Genomic DNA, 8629 nt, shown 5'->3' on the forward strand with positions numbered 1-8629 from the left:
GAACTTGTTACCATAAGAAAACAGTCTCGTAACTCGACCACTGCTCTGTTTCCGAAAGTCCTACTTTTGTCCCAAATGACAAAAAAAAGTTTCATCTTTTTGATTTGATAAAGGTGATAAAATCAACATTTATCATCAAGCGAAATCAATGAAAAAATGCAAAATTTGAACATGTCAGCCTTTGTGACGAATTATTTTAATGGCATAATAGTGAGTACTGCTTAAGCGCATAGCTGCAGCTGGATTTGTGTGCTCTGACATTTTTAGCTAATTACTCTTTTTATATATTTATTTTAGCTTCAATATTTGTGTGGTGCGTTGCTACGAATTGTCTTAATGCTTGTATGTTATTTCTTACGAGAAAACTTTTTATATGTAAAATGTTAAATATTAATGTCTAATGTAAAGCGCCATGAGACTGCCATTTGGCGGTGAACAGCGCTATAAAAGAATGTTTTTTATTATTATTCATTATTATAATACCCGGAAGATTTTTTTATCAACAATTACATTCTTATGAATCGCCCCTTCTCGCCAGAGCTCACGACGATGTACAATAGCACGATGTACATTAATGTGACCCTCCACCACGGAATGAGTCGCATGTCACCTTTGCATGATTTTCATATTTTTACATTTTCCTAACGAGTTTTTTATGCTCTATCCAGTGGTGAAAACCGTTTTAGAAAAGAGCGAAAACTGTTTGAGTTATAAGCCTGTGACTAAGGTGACCCTCCCACTGTTACCATGTAACTTATATTAAGCCTAGCGCAGAACCGCGCGAGGTGACACTGATGCGACGCATTTCGTGGTGGAGGGTCACATTTCAGCTTTGCGTCTCTTCATCAATGTCTTCATTGTCTAGTCACTCCGGACCCCGAGAGAAGAAGACTCTGAAACACTTGACCGGTAGTCCGTGACAATAGCCTTCCGGCAGTGACCCAACACCGACCATCGGCAGTCATCCGAGAAGAACGATCAGCGACTGGTCGGATCGCGTGACGTCACAGCGTCACTTGCTGCCATCTTGGTTAGCTGCCGAGTCCGTTGTCTGTCAGTTCGTTTTTGACTGTCTCTGTGTCACGACGTGTACATCGCTCTCTGGATTTTGCTTGAACTTACAAACACCTTTGGACTACTTGAGGTGCCTCTCAGACCTGTACCATCATCATCATCGTCAATCATCATCATCATCGTCAATCATCAACGTCAATCATCATCATCATCATCGTCAATCATCATCGTCAATCATCATCGTCAATCATCAACGCCAATCTTCAACGTCAACGCTTCAATTCGATTTTGTTACCTACTGCCGGTGATTCTTTTCTCTGAATTATCTGTGTCCTTCGAGTGGAGGAGTTGGACTTGCTCGACTACGACAGAGAATCAATCTAGGTATGTACAGCTATAATTGTTTTCGCCTTTCCTGTTAGGGATGCCCACGTTTGTTCGTTTGTGTGTTGTCTTTCGCTTCTAAGTAGAATTCCTTACGTGGCTTAAAATCTTCCTTTTTTCCTGCTGAAAGATCCAGCTGTTTGTGTTCAGCGTACAGGCAGGAGGTAGCAAGTCCATGAAACATAGTTTCGAGAAAATCAACTTTTTCTGTTTGCATCTATGTATTGAAATGCAAAGCTTTAAATTATATCTTTTTTTACTGATGAAATGCAGGGCAGTGTTTTGCGTTTCTGTTAGGCAAAAAAAATAGTATGTTTACGGTATCCCGACCGACCCTATTTTTTCGCGCGACCCTAGACTTTTTTTTGGCATTTGGGAGAAAAAAAAGTCTTTGGTTTTTGGCAAAATAACTTAAAAATATGTTTTCTTGGAAAAAAAAAAATCCCGACCTACCGATCCTATTTTTTTGGCCTATGTTACCGTAAACAGACTTTTTGGGGGGCCTTATGAATATAAAAACCCACATTTGATTCATCACTTAGAAATAATGATTTTTTGTGGACTTGCTGCCTTTTGCCAAATTAATACACAAAACTCATTCACTAAAACATAACGGTAAAAGGCAGTGACAGGACATACTGCTTTCTGCCAAATTATGTCCCAACTTAAATCTTGTTAAAAAAAAGTAGCTAAAGGCAGTAATGGACTTAGTTACTGCTTTCTGCCATTTTATTTTGGTCTGGCTGAGAAAAAGGCATAAAGCAGGAAGTGAACTTACTGCTTTCTGCAAATTTATTATAAAAACAAGAAATTCCTTCGAGGTAGGAAAAACACCCCCGTTGGTCAAAGGGAAATAACCATTCTCACTGCACCCATTCTCACTGCCACCAACTGAGAAGGTTATTTCCCTTTGACCATGAATATGTTTCTCTATAAGTCCTTGTAGAATCTTAATCCACGAATAACTCCCTAACCGTGTGTTTGACTGGTCCCAATTTTTGTAAGGACCGTCTCAGGAATGTATAGAACCTGTTCACCAAGTTTGGTGACGATCGCTCCGTTCATTCTTGAGATCTATATGCGAACACAAACAAACAAACACACAAACACATCGACCGAAACCTATACACACCCCTATACCGGGGGTGTAAAAATGCAAATTTGGGGAACATGTCTTCCCATACATCACACACACACACACACATCACACACACACAAACACACACACGCACGCATGCACCCACACACACTCACACACTCTCTCCCTCATCCTTTTTTTGTTGTCTGTCTGTCTGTCTGTCTGTCTGTCTCTCTCTCTCTCTCTCTCTCTCTCTCTCTCTCTCTCTCTCTCTCTCTCTCTCTCTCTCTCTCTCATCCTCACGTGACGAGGCCGTCGAGTAAGGAGGCTAAATTTTCTGCTCTGAGACTTGTCGCTCAAAATGTCAATTCCTACTTGCAAAATGGAAGTAACTGGACTACCAGCTGCTGTTAGAGCATCACTCGACGCCCTGTTTGCGGAAAATGAACTTTCTTCATAGAAGATTAAATCGGAGGGGAAGTGAACAGTGGTTATACTTCGACTGACAACACCACAGCAAAACAACAATGGCGGCCACACTACTGTGTTTGGAAAGAAAGCTCCGTGTCAAATCACAGGCGGAAGGTATCGTCCACTGGACTACTACTATCACAGAAAGACTACAAGGTACGTCACTCACCTTCGAGTCTTCTGTGTTCTTGGAGTCGCTTCCTGGGGAAAAATATTGTTCAAGACGGTTTGCCTCTTCCTACAGTCTGTGTAAGGTCAAATAAATACAGTTGAATGATTGTTTGAACTATATGCATCTTTAGTTTTCAGCTTCCGTTCGCTGCAGGTTGTTTTTAACCATCATTTGGACGAATCTTCGTTTGCGAGCCGCTAATATCCACACGGCGTCTAATTATGCATCCGCACCGAATATGCATACCAGCGCTCATTGGTTAATAACAGGATATTCGATGATTATTTTCATTGGTCGACTGAAACGTTTTCCTCATTTTGAATGAAGTGGCAAACGGTTCTTCACTAATACTGAAAGTGAAAACTCCCGTGGGTAGCTTCCCTTTGCCGCACAATATTTACATATGTTTTAGACCAATGAGCGCTGGTATGCATATTCGGTGCGGATGCATAATTAGACGCCGTGTGGATATTAGCGGCTCGCAAACGAAGATTCGTCCAAATGATGGTTAAAAACAACCTGCAGCGAACGGAAGCTGAAAACTAAAGGTGCATATAGTTCAAACAATCATTCAACTGTATTTATTTATTCAGAAGAGACAGACGGAGGGCAGAGCAGCGTGCAGCACACAGAGAAGAAAAACATGAGACAAACATGAAACAGGCAAGTTCGGAATTGAATGTGAATATGAATGTTCACTCAAGTGCGGAGAGCAATGGCAATTTAGTGTCAGTACTCGTTTCAACTACTGAGAGTGGAAGGCCTGACATGTTGTTTGGAAACTTTGACACAAGCTCGTACACTGCTGCACGGCACGACATATAGAGAATACTACATGGCTTGCTGTGTCGTACCAGATTTACACGAGTTGTTTTTTTAAATATTGAACTGCGAGCGAAAGCGAGCTGTTCACTATTTGAAAAAGCAACGAGTGTAAATCTGGTACGACACAGCAAGCCATGTAGTATTCTGTTTATCCTACATACTGTACTTACGTGTATTTGACTGAAAATGTCTTGCAGACGAGGCAGCTAAATTGAAGACGCTTGTTTTGGAACCTCGATCTCTTCTAAAGCCTCGTGCAATCTATTACGTCAAAGCAAAGAAACGTCACTCTGAAAGTGTGGCGTGACGTGTTAGTTCTAAAGATTCATCGAGGGTAATTAGCGAGCGCAAGTTTTGTTTCTATAATGACGTTTGTCTCGGTGACTTTGGCATCATAAGCAGTGGAAAAACAGGTCCCTGCCAGACTTGCTTGACATGACCTCATTTACATGATATACACACGTGTGATTTGAACGATTATTATCTCACGGGTGTCTCTCTCACGTATGTAGGATAAATCGCTGTTGCCTACACGTGAAATACGTGGAGCGCTTTATCCCAGCAGTGTGTCACTGGATGGCAGTGAATCTGTAGGTGAACTGGTCAGCTGTGACAACAACACTGAACTACATGATGTGGCTTGCAAAGACGATGCGTGTACAAGTGTCAGTTTTTCTAGAGGTGTAAGTTTTCCAAGACCAAAAGAAGGCTTTGTGTTTTCACCAGTCGCAAAGTATGAAGGCCCAACAAGCCTCAGTGAAGCGGAACATACAGCTGACAATTGTGGTCACTGTGTGCAGACACTCGGGAACAAAGTTGGTGAGGTTTTTGACAAACCAAAACAAATAACTGCTTGACGAAAGTCGTCCCTGATTTCAGAAACGAGGACATGCTGTATTTTAAGTCAGATGACTTGATCCTCGTGTATGACTCCTCATGTCAGGCAGTGACTCACTGGCATATCGAGCACTGCAGTCGTAGCAAGCTGTGGACACAGACGTAGTTGAGGGCTTGGAACTGTCTTTCACAAGGAGCCTCCCCTCCAGTCTGACCAACTGGTGGACATCAAGGAAAGGCTGACGCAAGACCTTATCATCGCTGCTGCAATCAGGACCACGCTTGGTTGATGAACTTACTGTCGGTCGCATGAATGATCAAGTGTACAAAAAGACGTTTCGAGAAAAGCCTAACCGTGATCGATACGGTATTCGTGACGCGTTATTCCAACAGTCGGACTTTCCAACGATTGTGTTTTCCCCCCGATTTTTGAGTCACTTGAGAAAAAGTGACTCTATGTAATCGGTCAGTGTTAGTCTGTCCGGCCGGCCGTCCGGCCGGCCGTCCGGCCGGCCGTCCGTAGACACCACCTTAACGTTGGACTTTTCTCGGAAACTATCAAAGCGATCGGGCTCATATTTTGTTTAGTCGTGACCTCCAATGACCTCTACACTTTAACGATGGTTTCGTTGACCTTTGACCTTTTTCAAGGTCACAGGTCAGCGTCAAAGGAAAAATTAGACATTTTATATCTTTGACAAAGTTCATCGGATGTGATTGAAACTTTGTAGGATTATTCTTTACATCAAAGTATTTACATCTGTAGCCTTTTACGAACGTTATCAGAAAAACAAGGGAGATAACTAGCCTTTTCTGTTCGGCAACACACAACTTAACGTTGGGCTTTTCTCGGAAACTATAAAAGTGACCGGGCTCAAATTTTATGTGAACGTGACTCATTGTGTTGTGAATAGCAATTTCTTCCTGTCCATCTGATGCCTCATATAATATTCAGAACTGCGAAAGTGACTCGATCGAGCGTTTGCTCTTCTTGTTTTGTTTATTTCCCAAGCCCACTGTTTTACCGTTTTGCAATGGGCCAACGGCCTACGCAATAAACCATTCGTTCGTTCTCTCTCTCTCTCTCTCGCCCTCGCTCGCGAGACCTGCTGCCGACAGGAAGGAATTGGAAAGCTCTCGCTTGTTTGAAAGTTTTTCTGCTTCTATTCCACCATGTCTCCAGTTGTTGGCTTCCCAACAGCTTTGGACAACCTATTCGGCGTCCTGCTGGCAGAGAACACACTGACGTCGTGGAAATGCATCGCTGAAAAGGAAAACACTACCATTGTTATCCGACTGTCTTCAACCAGCCCACCCCAAAATGGCGACCAACAACAACAGCACACAATCAACTCGTACAGACGGAAACCTCCTAGCCAGCTTCGACGGGACCACAAACGAGCCCAGCAGCGACATGAAACACGTCACGTTGCGGAGAAAGATGCAAGTTTATTTTCACCAGAATTTTTTTTTTCGCCACCATTCTCAAAACCAACTGTTGAATCCGCCGATGAAGTAGGCCTTCACGATCAAGAAAGTCTAACGCAGCAGAGCGACACATCCCCTTCTCCATCTGCACGTGAAACGCGTGACCACGACAATAGGAGCAAGGACATCAACATTCCTGACCTTGAAACCACTGCCACTTGCGTGGCAGTCGACAACAACGAGTGTGACACGGTGTGTTCGGAGGAGAGTGAGGAAAGTAAAGACGAACAATTTCTGTCGTTGGCTGAACATTCCGGATATGATCTGCACACCACCAAAGAAACTGTAGCTAGCATCAGAGACAGGTCCCCACAACGCAGACTGAAGGACTCCGACAGAAACAATTCTTTCAGGAAAGTAGCGTTAGACTCGCGACATGGCAAGAAGCATCTCCTCCTTGAGTCTGATGACATTGTTTTGATCTTGGATTGTGCACTAGTTGAGAAAGACCATGGAAAACATGCCATCGTGTACTGGTTTTTCAAGCAGGATGAAAGATACCTGCTAGATAAAGAAAAGACAGTTCTCAGTAACATTCATACCTGGCGACCTGTGCAAAACAGACATTATTACCAAGAGATCGATGATGCACGCGTGTCGCTTCTGACTGTCATCAAAGTAGTTACTATCTACATGGGCTAACTCTGCGAGACAAATGTTGCTGGTAAATCCGCGATGTATAGAAAAGATCATTGACTTCGAGCGGAACTGTGAAGTAATTTTTACCTGGCATGGGTACCTTGCTAGAGAATGTCTGTAAATATTTCATGTAAAAATGTTCATTTTCATTATTTCATGTAAATACGTTCATTTTCAAGAGTGTGTATTACCAATTGTCGATAAGGCTTTTCTTCTTCTTCCACGTTCACTCATGTTTTAAGCACAAGTGGAGTTGTACGTGTATGACCGTTTTTACCCCGCCATTCAGGCAGCATACGCCGATTTCGGGGGAGGTATGCTGGGTATTTTCGTGTTTCTATAACCCACCGAACTCTGACATGGATTACAGGATCTTTTCCGTGCGCACTTGGTCTTGTGCTTGCGTGTACACACGAAGGGGGTTAAAGTCACTAGCAGGTCTGCACATAAGTTGACCTGGGAGATCGGAAAAATCTCCACTCTTAACCCACCAGGCGGCAGCGACCGGGATTCGAACTCAGGACCTCCCGATTAGGAGGCCGACGTCTTACCACCACGCCACTGCGCCCGTCGATAAGGCTTTAATTAGCTAAAGACATTAAACTATCAAACCGTCTCTCTCTCTCTCTCTCTCTCTCTCTCTCTCTCTCTCTCTCTCTCTCTCTCTCTCTCTCTCACTCACTCTCTCTTACTTTTAAAAAGAAATAGGAGGCAAGATTTGACAATAAGGTGTTCAATTTCTCGAACCAGACAAAGGTTTTCAAGTGATAAATTGCAAGAACAGAGAGCAATGAAACATGCATTCACGTAATGATGCTGGCAAGGAAGTAAGTCCAGTGCAAAGCTAACAAGTCGCGTGAAGCGATATAAAAACATTTATAGTCAAGATTTACACAACAAACCTATCATCGCCGAGACTACATTCAGATAGTCTCGGCTAACCATACCAAAGACCAAGACGGGTCACGGTCGCCGCCGCGAAGCACGCGTCCGTAGTACTTACTGAACCTATTTTCTTTCATTCTGAGCACATTTTTAGAGTAAACATGACATATCTATAGATATATTTTTGAATTCAGGAGAAGATGTGGAATGCGATGCAATCAATTTAACATCTGTTTGCGAAAAATCGATTGTAATGACAACTTAAATGAACAAACTCATTAATTAATTTTTAAGCCTCCAAGCTGAAATGCAATACCTAAGTCCGGGCTTCGTCGAAGATTACTTGACCAAAATGTCAACCAATTTGCTTAAAAAATGAAGGCGTGACAGTGCCGCCTCAACTTTCACAAAAAGCCAGAAATAGCGTCATCAAAGACATTTATCGACAAAATGAAATAACGAAAAATGGAGAAAACAAATTTAATCAAAGGAAAAAAATGGCAAATGGATGCAAGTCCATGGACTTCTTGGTTTTTACATTTAGTCAAGTTTTGACTGAATGTTTTAACATAGACGGGGAATCGAGACGAGGGTGTGGTGTATGTATGTGTGTGTGTGTGTGTGTGTGTGTGTGTGTGTGTGTGTGTGTGTGTATATATATGTAGAGCGATTCAGAGAAAACTATTGGACCGATCTTCATGAAACTCCACACGAAAGTTCCTGGTGTTTTTGTCTCCATTATTTCGTTATTTCATTTTATTTCGTCATCGTGGTTCGCTTTGACGCCTCTGAATGGACGATTTGGCAAACTTGTGTTGTTAGGGGAGAGAGAAATG

Source organism: Littorina saxatilis, linkage group LG16 (assembly GCF_037325665.1).
Source record: "Littorina saxatilis isolate snail1 linkage group LG16, US_GU_Lsax_2.0, whole genome shotgun sequence".
Lineage (NCBI taxonomy): Eukaryota > Metazoa > Mollusca > Gastropoda > Littorinimorpha > Littorinidae > Littorina > Littorina saxatilis.